We start from the raw sequence: 15,175 nt of genomic DNA, 5'->3' as shown, positions 1-15,175 counted from the left end.
TTTTGTCTGATTCATTCCTGTATTCAACATATTTTTTTTCTTTTTTAAATTAATTAATTAATTTTTGGCCCATTGGGCCTCTCACTGTCGTGGCCTCTCCCGTTGCGGAGCACAGGCTCCAGACGCGCAGGCCTAGTAGTTGTGGCTCACGGGTTAGTTGCTCCGCGGCGTGTGGGATCTTCCCAGACCAGGGCTCGAACCCGTGTCCCCTGCATTGGCAGGCAGATTCTTAACCACTGCGCCACCAGGGAAGCCCTCAACATATTTTTAATGAAAACGAACTGAATATTCTAAATGATGTGAAAGTGGGGTTGGGATGAGAACACAGGGACTTGTTTTATAAGTCCTATAATACTTTCTTTTTTCCTGGTTTTAAAAAGGTTCAGAGGTCTTTCTGCCAGCCAGTAGATTGTTTGCTCCCAGTAACTTAATCATCGTGCAAATATTGGCAAGGTTGATTCTGGCTAGAACATCAAAGGGATATTGGAGTAAAAATCACAAAGCTTTGTTGTTATATTTCTTTTGCTTTCCTATAACAGTTTAATTATAGATAATATTTCCAAACTGTATTAAAATTAGATAATTACACACTTATAAGTAAACTTAGATTGCTGAAAGATAGTTTTATTTGAACTTTAATGACAGAAACAAATGCATTTTCCATTGAAAACTGACTTTAGTTATATTAAGTATTATATAACTTAGAAGTTAAATTTAGTAGTGGCAGGCAATATAGAAAACTATATCTGTAATGTACAACTTTTATTCAGAATAGACATTTGTTTAGAATTATGTTGTTGTTTTTTACCCCCTGCTAAAACTGAATATTAACTTCTGAAATTGTTTCTTTTTGTTTTTTTAACTGTTTATAAGGATGCCCCTTGTCTTTTTGTTTCTTTCTTTGGAAGTAAAATATTTACATGTTCTCAATAATCATAGTTTAATGTTTTACTCTAAATGGAATTTAATATACTGACACCTTATTGATTTCCCACAAGGGCTTTTATAAACTTTTTTATATTACATATTTTGATAAAATGTCTTATGAATTTGTATTTATTTCCCATCAGATGCTAATTGTTATCAAAAAGTGTTCTATGGAGAAGAGTAAAATCTGATTAACTTATTCAATAACAGGCAGAAATTTTCCACTCTTTTACCTTGGTGGTAGTCTCTCCTTCATGTAATTGCAGTATTTTTAATGAAAGTAAGCAGTCAACAAAAATCTCAGAAACTAATTTTATTTAATGATCTTAGAAAAAAATATGTTTTCAAATTTCTAGTTATTGTTGCACTCAGAGTTAAAACAGTCCTTTTGATTGATATTCAAATCAATTAACAAACCTTTTTTGAGTCTCCACCATGTATCAACTGTTTTATATGTTAGAAAGACAGGGAAAACAGTAAATGAATAGTTGACTGTATTTTCATACTAAAACATTCTTCTTATACATATAGTAAGTAAAAATTAAATTTTTTACACTACTGTTTTTTTAATGATGTCATTTTCCTGAAAGCAAGGTTCATAATTATTTCACAACAGTACCCTGCGTCTTGTTTATCTCTGCAACCTTCCAGGTTATATTTCTACAAAGTCAGTAGCTTCTTTTCATGTTGGAGTTTTCTGAGGGGTAACTGATAGATTCAGGGGAACGTTGCATTAGCTAGCAAGGTGTAAAATAGGGTCTATCAGAGGCCAAGTCAAAACAAAATGTCATAGATAATTCCTAAGCAATAGTCATTTAGCAATCAGTAATTCACTTAGCCAATTTACTATGATATGGCTATTTTAAGGTAGGCTTTAAAGAGTTGGAAATTCCCTTGCCAAAATTTTATTAGCCCAAAATTATGGTTGTAGGTTCATATGTACTAATTTCAATGTCTTAGATAATGATCTGGAATTTCAGTGGTTTGAAATGCTGTTAAACTGGTGATAATTGAATTATGTTGATTTACTCATTTCTGATACCTAGTCTTAAAAAAAAAAAAAAACTTTCTAATCTTTTATCTATGGGCATTCAAGTTTCTGAAAAAAGAAAACCATTAGACTATTAGACAGGCCAATCTCCATATCAAACAGAGGGATTCACTTTCCCCAAAACAGATCCAGATGAGCTAATACCTGTGGGCTCCCATCACAGGGAGGTCTTGGATAGAGAAAGAGTCTCATGGAATTATTAAGGAATAACATATGAGGAAAGAAGTCAGAATATTTAATAAAAAGCAGGTACTTCTTTGTGGATTGAATTAAGTGAGTGGACCCTGTTATGGCTTGAATCACGATCCTCAAAAGATATGTTGTTTTAACCCCTAATACCTCAGGATGTGATGTTATTTGGAAATAGGGTCATTGCAGATGTAATTAGTTAAGATGAGGTTATACTGAGCTAGGGTGGCTCCTTAATTCAACATGACTGGTGTATGAAGAGGGAAGATGATGTGAAGACAGACGCACTGGAAGAATGCCCTGTGAATGTGGAGGCAGAAATTGAGTGATGCACCTACAAGCCAAAGAACACTGGGGCAACCAGAAGCTGGAGAGGCAAGGAAAGATCTCTAATGGCCTTAGAGGGAGCATAGGCCTATCAACAGCTTAATTTTGGACTTCTGGCCTCCCGAAGTATGTGATAATAAATTTCCATGGTTTTAAATCACCCAGTTAGTACTACTTTATTACAACAGCCCTAGGAAACTAATACAGGCCCTGCGTAGATTCTATTTCAGAGATACTTCTTTGCCCCAGTATGGTGTTGGAGTCATTAGTACTTTTAGTTTTTATCCATGGAATTGTTTGCCTCAGGCATTCTATCTACTTCTCCAGCAGAAGTCTTCCTTTAATGAGCCAGTGGGGTGCAGCATGGTTCACTGCCCTGACTTCTGAATTTCCACCTATACTACCCCTGTATACGTAAAATGTTTTCACTGTCAATCATGCTATATCCTGATCCTTATTTCTTCTTTCTCTTATGCTTCATGGGCATCCCAGTCATGCAACCTCATCACACTAACCTTACTATAGACTCAGACATTTCATGTTCCTCCTTCAACAGAACAGCGCGCTTTTCTTCACAGCTTAAAAAATGTGTTCTTACACACAATTTACCAGAAAATAAACTCAATCAAAATTGATGATTAGTAGACCTTCGACTTATTCCTGACATCCCAAGTTGCACATGTCCTTAGCATATAAGAAACTCAATTTAAATTCAAAATAAGCATTAATTAGTCCTGCTATAGTCACCTAGAAAATAGAATAAAACCATTTAGGTTTTAGTAGTGCCCACTTCAAGATCTCATAAAGAACCTCTTTTGGATCCTATTAGATTAGTAGCCTCATGATGTAAGTGAATGGTATTCTAGTCTCTCACGAGGCCTTTAAAATTAATTGAATATATTTATGATCCTAATCATGCTGCCTTCCATTACAAGCAAAACATGACTTCTTCATTCAAGAAAATGTCAGATAGATGAGGGCAAATAAAAACGTAATTAAATACAAAGCAGAATGCAATGATAACTCAGGAACAAGGAAAACATAAAGCAACAGGCTCTTGGGTAACAGAGGGAGAAGGTACACATGAAGATGGATCCTGGCCTTGAAGGAAAGATCAGATTTTGACAAAGACAGGTACATATAATTTTACATACAGAGCAGAGCATGAGCGAAGTCATAGAAACATGGAATAGAAATAATAATGTAAATTGCTAAATTTCTTTCATCCTTTCCAAAACAGAATTCTATGTTAAATAAGTGATTGTCTAATTTAATATTCATGAAAGTCCTATAAGTAGGTCTGTTACTTTCTCTATAAACATGAGGCAACTGAAGCCAAATAATTTGCTGAATTTTATGTGAACACATTTTTGGAGTACAGAAAGAGGACTGGTTTGACTAGATTTCTGATTGTGGAAGAAAGAAACAAAAGAGGCAAAAATAAAATACTGTAAAAAGGTAGGGTGTAAGTCTTGTTATGAAGACAAAGATTTAACCTGATAAGTAATTGAACAAGTAATTGAATTGAATTCAATTAAAACCATTGAATGTTTTGTACATGGCTATGACAAGATTCAAGTTCTGCTTGGAAAATATTAATCTGGTATTTGCAGTTTAGGTTAAAGAAAGTAAAAATTTGAGATTAGATGATCAGTTAGAACACTGTATATTCTCTTTTTCTTTTTCCACTGTCACTGCCTTAGGACAGACCCTTATCTTTATCTCTGTGGACTACAGAAATAATCTCAGAACTAGTTTCTGTAGCTCCAGGTTCCTTTCTTCAACGTATAATCCTCATTGTCACCCGTGAACTTTGTCAAACATGCGTACCATTATTTAACTCCTGTGTTTTAATTTTTTTTAATGGCTTCTCATTACATTCAGAAAAAAAGAGATTATCCTTAGTATGACTTTAAGGCTCTTTATAATTTAAATAGTTTTACAGCCCTTCTCCTCACCTGTCTCCAATCTTTACCCTCCACACCATCTCTCTATTTAAGCACACCAAATGACTGTTTCCACATTTAGAACTTCCTGAGTCACAACACTTTATGTGCTCCATAAATCTATAATGTTCTCTCCCAAATTCTTTATCTGATAAAAGTTATCCATTCCTAGAGACCACCTTAGTTTCATCGTAGCCCGAGTTCAGGGAGACATTCCATTCTCTAAGCTTTCATTTAGCATGTATAACTTCCACTATTATGACATTTGTCACATTTTATTTGAGTCATATGTTTATATGCCTGTCTTCCACAGTTGGTAAAAACCCAGAAACAAGGCACCCACTCTATGCTGATAATTAAATTTTGGAAAAATTTCCCTATCAATAAAAATGCTCTGCTCAGCTTGTATTATATGTTAGCCAGGAACAAAGGAAGCAAAACTTCCACTCCCCTGTGCGTTTCCAAGAGAGGATGACACTTCAGGTCATGTATACTGATCAGCCAGATACTCATTGATAGTCCATTTAGGCAAAGTTCACATAGCATCAAAGCAATTAGTCGCCGATTTAAAGAAAATAATTGAGAATAATGACGTTTTTATTATAGAATTAATTCAACCATGCTGACATTCATAGTATAAAATCCTTCTGATTTCTTTAACAATATTTAGGGCAGATCCTGCAGGAACTTAGTTCAAGAAGGGATGAAGGTAATTTGCTAAGAAGAAAGCAAGAGTAACAATTAATTTTACTTACAGAGTGCTCTTGTAGAATGAAGGTGCATGTTGGAGTTTTATTAAACAAACATTTCTTTGAAGTTGGCATCCTGAGGTGCCACACTGAAATTCTTCCTTATTTTTAAACAGATGGAGAAATCATGCCACACACACACACACACACACACACACACCTCAGTTATTTAAAATTATATAAACTATATTAAAATTTAAGAATTCATGAAAGAGATGCTACCAAATGATAACAAAACCCAGGATTTGTTTATTAAATGATGGATTTGACAATTGAGGTTATTATATATGCACAAAATTATCTAAGACATTTATTCTAAGCTTCTTTGTTATAGGTGGACAATTGATTTTTATCAGGTTCAGCCTGATAATACTTTTAAATAAGAAAGCTCCTGTAATTTTTATTAAAAATGGTAGTATTAACAGCTTCTACTCACCAAATACACAATTTTTTAAGAAAAATATATATTGGTCACAGTATACAATGAATAATACATATTTTAGCAAATTTCCAGCGTTTGGGCATATTAAGAAAAAAACTACCACAGGATGGTGAAAGTGGAATGGAAGATATCTTATCCTTTACTTAAGCTATAACCATTCCTAGCCTATAAATAGGAACAGCTCTTTTTTTTTTTTTTTCCTTTTTGTGGTAGTGTTCTACGTCTACACACCTCTCCATCCTCACCTCATTCCCATGGTTCTTCATATCTTATCCTCTGTGAAACCAATGGTTAGGAAAAGATATACATTTTGTGGCACCTGAAGCTTAAACAGCTATGGGGCAAAGGAAGGGGGAGGCTTTTTGAGAAAAGAATACAAGATTTCCAGCAGGTATTAAAATGCATATTTACTTAGAGTGCATAGTTGAAGCACATAAAATTTTTAAAGTTTTTAAAAATCTTACAAACAAAAGAATCATCACAAAATCCAGAAGGTAACCTAACACCTGTGTCTTATTTTCATATTACAACTCAAGGTGTGTCTATACATTGGGCAGTAAGGACCCTTGGAAGCTATGCCTACACCAAAATGACTGGCAATAACAACATATGCAGAAGTGATTTTAAATCTCATAAACATACAAACAGCATAAACTCTTACTCTAGTTCCCATTAGTCAAATAACAATGGCAATAGCCCCCTCCAATGCCACCTGGCATGAGAAAAACTGTCACAGAGGAGAAATCATAGTCAAGAGAGCCAGTGGTCATAACTAGTTATATTCAAAGTATATCAATTTCATAATTTTTTAAAAATATATGACTACATGAATATGTTGTGGTATTTCCCAGGTTCTTAGAAGGAGCCTGTGCCAGTGAGGATCCCTGAATCACAAGGTTTTTTAGCTCAAGGAAAATACATCTCTACCTCTTGTCTAGCCATTCCAAAATTGTTGTCATTCCATAAACATGTCATGTGTTTCCTTCCATGGTGTCTATACTTTTGCTTCTCTTTCTGCTTTCAATTTGTATCTTATTCAAAACTTTTAGACTTTAAGACTGAGTTCAACTAATTCATCCTGTACAAATTTTAGGAATTATTCTTGTTTTAGAAATGATTCTGATGGTATCATCACGTGTCTCTGTTTCCTTACTCTACTACTCCATTTGTATATAGTTTTCATGGTTCCTGGAACATAACATCTACTCAATGAAAGTTCAATTTATGTATTGTTGAGCATTAAGCAAAGCAAAGAGAAAAAGGAATTGAAAAATACTTGAACTGATTACAAAGGGTCCTATTCAACATCTGAATAGCATTGTTACCAGTGCCTCTCTGAATTTTGATAGGAATAATTTAGTGTTCTGTTAAATTTTAGAAAACATAATGTTTTCTTTAAAAGTAAGAGTATGCAAATATTCTACTAAGATGTAAAGAATATATATTTTCTTTTTTTTTTTTTTAAATTTATTTATTTATTTATTTTTATTTTTGGCTGTGTTGGGTCTTCGTTTCTGTGCGAGGGCTTTCTCTAGTTGCGGCGAGCGGGGGCCACTCTTCATCGCGGTGCGCGGGCCTCTCTTGCTGCGGAGCACAGGCTCCAGACGTGCAGGCTCAGTAGTTGTGGCTCATGGGCCCAGTTGCTCTGCGGCATGTGGGATCTTCCCTGACCAGGGCTCGAACCCATGTCCCCTGCATTGGCAGGCAGATTCTCCACCACTGCGCCACCAGGGAAGCTCCAAGCATATATATTTTCTAGTGAGGATTTTTACAGGAAAATGTTTTTCCGATTGGCAAGTTGAATCGTCTTAAATCTAATTTACAATGCAGCTTACAACCTACTAACATAATGAATCCAATGTTATATTTTAAATAGTTCTCTGATGTTTTTCCTAATCAAGTTGAGAGACTCTCTGAAATTTTATAAAAGTGATTTGGCAATTGGAGAAAATACTTAATCAAAACTGTTTCCAAAATAAATAAGTTCATTAAAGCTGTAAAAATGACTATTTCTACATAAAGACATGCAAAAGAGAGAATTGTGTTTCTTACAAGTCTTTGTCACTTACTTTTTTCTGGTTATAACTTAAATTTCCCTTTTACTAACTAAACTGAGACAAAAAGTGAAGCTATTTAAACTTCTTCAAATTATAAATGACTTTTCAGTATATAATTTTACTAATGGCTAGAATTTATTGATTACTAAATACAAAATGGTGAAGAAATATTATTCATATTTCTCAGAACAGTCTTATCTTGATTATCTCCATTTCAAAGATCTGAAACTGAGATTTAGAAATATTAGATAATTTGCTCAATTTACACAAATCATACGTAGAATAACAAGGATTTTAAAAATCCAAGTTTTATATTTGTATTTATTAAAATTTACAGCCCGCTTCAAACTGACTTCCCATATATGTATTTTGTGTGTTGTGTGTGTGTGTGTGTGTGTGTATGTATTATATGTGTGGGCATAGATAAAAAAAATATTGATATATGAGAAACATTATAATTAATATATGAGAAGCAGTTACTAAAAAGAGTAAATACTTGCTTTTTCCTCAGGTTCAAAGGCCAGGAACATGCAAGAATCAAGAGCAAATGTATTTCCATGTAAGTTTATTCATGAGAATGTATTTCTTAATCTCATTGTATCCTTGTAATACAATTATAATTGGTTAGAAGAAGTCAGGACCATTAGACTCCAGACAAACAGATTTGCCTAAGTTAGGTTGGCCTACTTTTTACTTAGAACAAGAAACTTTAACCACTTAGATTCTCAAATTTTTTATTGTATGATAGATAACAATACCTTTTTACAATATAGTTTTTAAACTAATAACATAACGCATAAAACATCAAGATGATTGCCTGGAATAATTCAGACTAACTTCAAACTGGATGAAAGTTGACTGGTTCTTCACATATCAAAAATAAGATGCTAATTCTCTCTAATAAAATGAAAGACTTTATCTGTTTATACTTAGATTGCATTTTCCCTAACTAGGCAAAATCAATTACTGGTTTCAAGAAACACTATAAAAATATGATTTATGAATATAGTCTACAAAGATATTCTTGATAGTAAATTTATTTCTTATTTTACTCTATGCCATAAAAAAGAATATCTAAGAGCTGAGATTCCACTAACTTCAAAGGAAGTGCATTACATTAGCTCAGCAATGTGCCGGACAAGATAAGCAGTGACCCCTTTGATTCTATAAATAGAGACCTACAGGCAGCCACACATCTGAAATTCATCCATCTATCTTTTAAAAAATGTCATAGATGGAGATTCAAGAGTGTTGATATAAAAGATGTAAATATTAATGTCATGAAAAAATATCAATATGTTTAAATATGCCCTCAAGTGAACAAAATTAAGAAGTTTAAATAAATAAGTTCAAATAACCTTCTCTATTATACGTGAATTGCAGATGTCATGGAATTGTTGGTATCATAAAGAAAGTACTATTGCTGATAAAATCTTACGTGGATGAACTGAAATTATTAAGGTTTCTTTTCAAAAGCCATATGCATAGAACTCTTTGACTTGGTTGACTTTTTGCATATTTGAAAAATGTATAATGAGGAATCATAAGCCTGATCTGATCATTACTGTAGGACAAGGGTGAGTCCTTTTGAAAAAAACTATCCAACTCACTCCTAAGGAATATTGGAAGGATACTAATGTTGAGGTTAATAGTGGTTTATTTTTTCCTCCTTAATTACAATTCTGAAGGAATATGAGAAAAATAGATAGAGAGATAGAGATTATATTTATATCATTTATACACACATATATATAGTAAGTTTCAATTTAATGATTATGCTTTCATCTTGATTTTCTTCTACATTTTTTATGTTAAAATGCTTTTCTTTTTTGCAACTATTTTTAAACAGCCTATACTTGTTGAGTGAGTATTTGTGTGTCTTAACATTCTTACTTGGTTCAAGAAAACATTTGCAAACTTATGCTCTATATTTAAAAATATATGGATCTATGAAATATAACAGTTTGGCACATGTAGTAGATTCTCTGGCACAACACTTAAATCCCCCATTCAGAACCCAGGCACTCATTCCTCCAGCTACCAGGTATGTTGACTACTGACAGCTCACAGCTGAGTCCCTCTCCAGAAACTGATCTGAAGGGAGCTGCCTCGCCCAACACCATGTTCCCTCCCTGAGCATAGCTTGCACCCAATGACTGATCTGTATTGGGCTACAAATGCCTGGCTCCCTTTTCATGACTGAGAACAATTCTGAAGGTCCATCCCTGCTCCACAGTCCCTCACAGGATCAGCCAAGGACTCTGTGAAAACTACGTCTTGCAAATGCATCACAATTTACCATTTCTCTCCACCAGTGCAGCTTCTCACATGATTATAGGTACTGCCCCAGAGAAAACTCCCCATTAATTGACCTGCACGCAAATCTCATTCTCAAGAGATTTGTGTTTCTGGGGCAAACTAACTTCAGATATAAGCACTGTTTTGGAGGTGACTCCAATCATGGCGTTAATGTCAATCAATATTTTCTCCAGACAATGTCAAGAAATATTCAATTATAAAGGCAAGAGTTATACTCTTGATAAATAATATTTTATGAGCATTTGTACCTTAACCACTACTGAGGTGATAATGAGTGTGAACTTGCAAATAAGGTCATAATAAATAATGAGATAACATTTATCAGCTACTTCCTGTATGCCACATGATTATACATTATCTTTATTCGTTGCTCATTACAAACATGTAGTGATGAGAAAACATAGCTCTGGGTTAAGTTATTTGCTCAACATAATTTAACAGGACCAACATTCAAGCCAAGATCTGTCTTATCCTGAAATCTTCTCATACTGTGAATTTTCTACCCTAAGGGCTGCAAAACTGAGACCAAGTCAGTGGGGACCTATTGATAACACTTTTAGAGTGTGTGAGAAAAAAATAATGGATAAGAAAAATGGATACAGCTGTACTGGAGGAGTGGTATCTATGAGGAAAGCCTTTCTAAAGAGTTCTAGAAGAAAAGTTTACATCATTAGAGTGATCCACATCAGAGGAAGGCAGTGCAGATCATGATAGCTCCCAACATAGAACCATTGTTAATTTTAGGGGTTAGCTATGAGTTAAAGTGAATCATGAACAATTTTCATAATTAACATTAATTAATGCTATTTGTCTGTAATTGATTTAATATCATCTTAGTTATTTTATTGTTAAAGAGTTTCCAGCAGGAAAAGAACCACATTGTTTAATAGAAAATGTTTCCCAGATTTGGGGGATGGTGTCTGAAAGAAAAGAATAGTGATATTCTCCTAACCCAGACATACCACAAATATTTTTAAAGTGTCCTTAATGACTGTCAACCTTGATATGAGTCAAGTGTGTGTGTTTTACAATTTAGGTGTCACTTTGGCATCCTCAAAAAGTGAGAATTTGCTTATCTGTGGCATTATTATATTTAGAACAGTAGTAAGAAAAAATAAATAACTTTTTCTTATGTAATTAATCAAAACTCAACTTCTCCGTAAGCTGTTTTTGGAAGGGATTTCATGTAAACAGAATGAGGGAAATGCTCAACAGGGTTGTAGGGGAAGGTATCCTTTGAGGTTTCTCTGCACTTGTGTTAACTAATCAAGCATGAACAAAATGTCCTACTATTATGTTGTTTGTTATAAAAGTGCCTCAGATTTAATTTTGATGAAAGTACTTTAAAAGAAATCCCTGTTACAAGCATGAACATTTATAACACCAGTTAAACATGAGTGTCTATAATAGTCAAAATTGAAATGCACAAAAATATAAATCCCAGACACTGAGAAAATATTTTTTATAAATGATATCTTACTTTTATAAAATTATAGCAAAATCTGTAAGATTTTTAGTCTGTCTTTGAAATATAGACCATACTTGCTCTAGAACACATTCAAGTACAAACTTGAGGATGAAGGTATTTGCAGAGTGTGAAGTCTGTAGTGAATTTATCAAAGTGCAATTCTGTATGTTAATGAGCTAAATTTATGCTTTGGAGGCTTTCCCAAAGTGACTAAATGAGGAATAGTTCAACAAGAAAATTAGTTCATAGAAAAGTGAAAAAAAAAGAAAAACTGATCCAAAAGGAAGGTAACTTGGAATAGCACTTGGTCATTTTTTAAATTACATTCATGATATACTAAAGTATGAGGCTCTATAAATTTGCAGGTGTTTCAGAGGGAGGATATAGTTTCATTAGGTTGTGGTATAGAAAGGTTTTAGATACCTGGGAGAAGGGGGAGTCTGAGAAATAATTTTATAGAATGAATATATCTTTAGATAATGGAGTAGACTTTTTGTAGAGGTGAGGGAATCATTTACAGTTAGATTGTAAAGGACCTGATACTCCCAGCAGGATCAGAGGGAATCTTTAACACAAGAGGAAGAGTTCCAGACAAGTGGACAGTAGCTGTGATATCTAGCATCAGATAAATGAGTGAGAGAGACTTTCTAGCTAGCAAAGAACTGGGAATGAAGGAAAGTAGGCAGAGACTTTTCAGAAAACTACTGACAAGTGTAATTTAGGATGAGAGATTAGATGCAGCTCTTATATTTATTCATTCATGCACACATTTAATCATTCAACAAATATTTATTGGGTATCTCCTATTTGTCAGGCACTATTATGAAGTGGGGCACAAAGAAAATTCTCTACCTCGATGGAGATTACATTTTAGTGGGAGATGCAGACAATAAAAGTGAATATATAATTTCATATACATACAAATTGTAATAGATGCTAAAAAGTAAAGTTTGGAAAGTACATAACAAGTATCATGGGGGAAAAAGCATTTTTAGATTGGATGGCCAGAGAGGGTCTCACAGAGAAGGTACCATTTGAGCAAAAGTCCTGAAGGAGTTGGGATAGAGAATCATACAAATAGCTATGGTAGCAGCATACCAAACTTCATTAGCTGGGGCACACCTGGACAGTGTGACCATAAAGGAATGAGCAAAGCGTAGAAGAGTAGATGTGGTTGAGGATACAGGTAGATTTATTTAGGTTCTTACAGGTCACGATGGAGATTTTGAATTTTAATCATCCTAGAAAATTAAGTAAAATACCAATGAATTTTGCAATTTGGTACAAGCAGGACTAGATCCTATGCATCTAGTCTTTTAGGCATCTATGTCTTAAAATTATTTTCTATGAAGAGACTCCTATTATGCCCTAGGCATAATCAACATTCTGTCAGCTACAAATATCCACTGCCTGTCACTCAATAAATATCCAAGTAACAGGATACAGAAAGTCCTTAACTACTTAACATGGGGTCTTCATTCTCCTGTAATTCATTGCTAGACTTTCAAGAGATACAATATTAGTTGTTTATCTAGATTTTGACAGCAGCTCTGCCTCTGTGTGCCAACTATGTGATCTTTGGTAAGTGCCTCAGACCCTCCATCTGTAAAGAAACTAATAATACATGTATAGTTTTGAGGATTAAAATGATGAGTATGGGAAGCAACTTCATTTCTTTCACATATAAATTTCAATTAATGTTATCATTCACATATTATCATTATTAAAGCATTAAAGAATCGAAATGTCAGAAATGTACATATATGCAAATAATATGTACCACCTTTTAATTACCTCTCCTGCTGCCAGCACATTTTCTTGATATCCTGACATGTTTCTGAAAAATAAAAACAAACTTCGGCTGACAGTGAACTTTTGTTGATTCCAAGTTCCCTTGCACTTGAAAACAGACTTACCTGTATCTGTTAAAGATATATTTCTTGCAAGCTCCTCTTCCACGTATTTATTAATTCAGATAGACTTCCTCTGGTTTTTGGCCTGCATGTATCTTCATGTAAACAGAGCTACAGATGGTTATGACAAGTTCTTGTTTGTGCATATCAGAGGGCATGCTGTGTGGCAAATTGCACTCTTGTTTTTCTCAAGTAGATTCAGGGAATTTTCTTTCTGTTTCATTTTTCCCCATGATAGGGCATCATATGGCCCATAGTGAACAAATGTAAATCTAAAGGAGCTTGGACACAAAATAAGGTGCTAATAAAATAACATTTCTATTGTTCAGGCTTTAATAAGGCTTGTAATTGATTTTGGTTGCCAAACATGTGGGTCAGTGAGAATAACACTGAAAGTAGATTAGATGCAATTCAGGCAGCTATATTAAAAACTCAGTGTGGTGAATTTGCTGTTATTGCAGAAGCAGAAGTAAGGATGGTATGTCACTGACATCAATGCGCTCTCATTTGATCTAAAAACCTTAATGTGTGTTGAGAGCCAAAACTGAGGAACTACTCACAAGTTTATAAAATTAACATAATTTTATTGTATAAATGAGATAGTAGAGAAAAATTTATTCTCAACCCTGTGTTTATGATACTATAGTTACTAAATTAACTATACTAATAGCAAAATTGAAAAATAGGTAAACTCAGAAGTCTCCATAGCGTCATAAAAGGGCTAAGTTCTAGTGTTGGGTCACCAGGTAGATACTAACTAAAAGGGCTTGACTTTGGTTTTCACTACCAAAGAAAGGTTTAAAAATTTCAGTGACAGAAACTCCTTCCCTTTACTTGTCCCCTTTCCAATGCTAATAATATTCAAGTAAATTATGACGAAGAGGACTTAAATTAGATTGGACCCAGAAAGTATTGTAGTCAACTTCATGGAAAAACAGAATGAACATTTTATTCCCAGGAGACCATGCAGAGTGCATGTAATAGGGTATCTGAATTGAAGGTGATCTCCTTTTGTGATTCCAGTTGATTTCCATAATGTGCTTTAAATAAAACTTCTAATTAAAGCTCAATAAATTTCATATACATATCAATTCTTAGAAAATTATCAATTAAATAGCTACTCACATTTCACAGCAGTGCAAGGTACCAAACTGATTACTATTTTTTTTTTCTCCTCTCTTTTAAAGACTAGAGATTGAGAAAGCAAAGCTAAGAGAAATTGACAGCAAAGATGAAAATTAGAATTGAGAATGTCTAACTTTAATTCTGTATTCAGTCTACTAACCTGCAGTGCTATTCACTAGAGAAATTGAACAAAAGCCCATAATACATCCCATAAAATTACATATATATGTAAACCATCATATCTTCCAAAAAACTTGAATAATTTTTATACATTTATCTTAATCTTTTTCTTCCACAATAAGAGCTCCACCCCTATCAAGTTTCAGGTTTATAAATTTAGCTGTTCTTGAGTAATGTGAGTGCCAATAGATGCTGGAGGCATTTCTGGCATTTTTATCAGAATGAGAAATTTAACTTTTTCATTCTCATGTAAGTACAAGAAAAAAAAAAAAAAAAACTACTAAATTGATTTTGGCTAAACTTCCCAAATTATTCGCCTTTAGGTTGAGAAGAAAAGAAAAAAAATCAGCTCAGAAAGTTTTCTGGATGACATTATAAGCTATTGTGATAGATATTCAAGCTCTAAATCACTTTCAACTTTAAATTCAATGTTCACAATCGCAGAGGTTGATATCTTAGAATATACTTTTTGTTGATCTCAG

This window comes from Eschrichtius robustus, chromosome 13 (assembly GCF_028021215.1).
Source record: "Eschrichtius robustus isolate mEscRob2 chromosome 13, mEscRob2.pri, whole genome shotgun sequence".
NCBI classification, from domain to species: domain Eukaryota; kingdom Metazoa; phylum Chordata; class Mammalia; order Artiodactyla; family Eschrichtiidae; genus Eschrichtius; species Eschrichtius robustus.
The sequence above is the reverse complement of the archived record's forward strand: the minus strand, read 5'-3'. Positions refer to the sequence as shown.